The sequence below is a fragment of the Rousettus aegyptiacus genome, unplaced genomic scaffold (genome assembly GCF_014176215.1).
Source record: "Rousettus aegyptiacus isolate mRouAeg1 unplaced genomic scaffold, mRouAeg1.p scaffold_m13_p_13, whole genome shotgun sequence".
Lineage (NCBI taxonomy): Eukaryota > Metazoa > Chordata > Mammalia > Chiroptera > Pteropodidae > Rousettus > Rousettus aegyptiacus.
Window position 1 is genome coordinate 9927617 of NW_023416288.1, and position 2411 is coordinate 9930027.

Below are 2411 nucleotides of genomic sequence, written 5' to 3' on the forward strand. Positions count from 1 at the left end.
CCCTTCAGGATTTTCCTTTTTAGTAATTATCTCAAAGATGTGTTGAGAAAATTAAGTTATGTAGTGGATAAAAAGCACTTAGCACAGTGTCAGGCACATAGTAAATGCTAAGTAAATGTTATCTAGCATTACTACTATTATTAACTTATGGTAGCAGCATCATCGTTATTATTTTAAAATTGTTAGGCATGGATACCGCAATGCTAATGTACCATTCACTGCCTCTATCCCTATTTCTCACAATCCCTATTTATAGATATAATCATGTCCCTTTTTCTGAAAGTTGAGTGAACCACTATATCTCCCCTAAAACCTAGTAAAATTATGAGAAGCATTTGACAGAGATAGAATTTCTCAGAATGTTTCCTTAATGTTGAATCCATGTATCTGGTTTACCTGCTTTTTCTTCCTCAGTACTTCTGTAAACCTCTTGGTTCCTATTTGCAATGCCTTCTGGTCTAGTGTTTTGCCTCATCCTTCACTTTGTGTTCTGATTCTCTATGTGCCTATTCATCTGGTGTCATTCTCACAGCTGGCCCGAGCCCCCGTTATCTATTGCACGTGAGTTTTATTATTGCCTTCATCACCTGCAGTTTGATTGATTACTTACGTATTTGGCCCATTGAATAACAATCTAGCTGATGACCATCGACCAGCCTAATTGAACTTCATCCCGGACCTCAGAACACCAGATGTTTAACCCTATATTTGTTCATTTTAACACTAATTGAGGATTTACTAACTGCTGTGCATATACCGACATAAGCAAGCATTATGGCATCCCCTTGAGGTAGGCACTGTTACTATTTCCTTTTATAGGCAAGGAAACTCAAGCACAGAAAAGAAAAACAATTTTGCCATAGTTTTATTGTTACTAAACTACAGAGTTGGGATTCGGTCTGGCTCTAGAGTCTGAGTTATAAGCCACCAAGATATATTGTTTTCACCTGATCTGAGGGTGACTGCACAACAGTTTCACAGGCTAGATCTTACATATAGTTTAAGTAGGTCTCTTTTTTTAAAATGAGTGTTTAAGAAATACATGTGGCCAATATTTGCCATTTTAAGCCATCCAGCATCCATTTCTACTCCCTACTAGCATCCTGAGATTTTCTTGGGAAATTATGTCTCCAACAGCATGTGAGCCTTGGCAGGAAAATGAGTTAGGGCAGAATGCTTCTTCGGAAGCATTAGGGGTACCAGGAGTCTTTTCTTTTCATGATCTTGTGTTTCACTTCATTGAAATAAACAGAGGCGTGCCCACCAGACCTATGCTTTTCCAAATTCTCTCTCAGGATTTTGAAATTTGAGTACAGTGTCACAAATGGAGGAGAAAACAAGAACAACAACAACGAAAACTTTATTCAGTTATTTACTCATTCCTGCAGTGATGCCTAAATAAGACTATCCAGTGATTCTTGCTATGGAGACCTTCAGGTAAAAAGTTCTTTTCCTTCAAGTCGACTTTTCAGCTCTACCTTCAGTCCTGAGTGCCTTCATACCCTTCCAATAAATTCTCTTTTCAGTTAAATGATACAGTTAGTTTCTGTTACTTTCTAACTGTCATAGTTGTATAGGTAAAGAATACTTAGTAATCCCAGAACTGTTAGTGTACAGGAAGAAGTATTTTTTATTTGGTAATATCTGTGTTTTCCTTCATCCCTTACTTGAGTTGCTGCTTCAAAACATCATGTGATAATTTTGAAGGCTTAATCTAGGTGAAAATATGATGTCAGATGAGAGGAAAAATCAAAGTGGAAAAAATACAGAATTTTTATAACTAATATTTTGGACACTTAAAAAAGAGGGAAAGAAAGGAAAGAAAAGAAAGAGAGAGAGAAAGAGAGAGAGAGAGAGAGAGAGAGAGAGAGAGAGAGAGAGAGAGAGAGAGAGAGAGAGAAGAGACAGACAGAGGTTTCATGGTTATTTGGAAAATAACAATCCTGTTTCAGGCAGCCCCAGACAGGAAATTTAGCAGAATTCAACTAAGATAGCATGTCACAGACTTAGCTCTATATAAGTGTTGAAGAGTGGGTGTTAAAATGGATTTCATTTCTAGAATGTGAACTCCAAATTCTACACTTGGAAGCAAATTAAGAATCTTCTGAGTGTGATTAGAAAATCTCTCTCCACAGAATTCATTATGGTGAAGCCGCAGGGCACAGGCAGACCAGCGTCCCTCACAGCCTCTAAGACGCCCTTGAGCACTTGAGCGTTCATTAGTCAAGTTAAATGCTGAGTGGCCATAATCAACGAATGAGATTCACACACTGTATATGATGAAAGAGAAAAATTAATCATAAGAGTAGGAACCAAATTCCATGCATCAGGTATTGTATGGCCGTTTTTCATATATTTTCTTATTTCTACAATTGTAGGGAATAGGTTGTACAGTCTTTCTTTTAGACAGA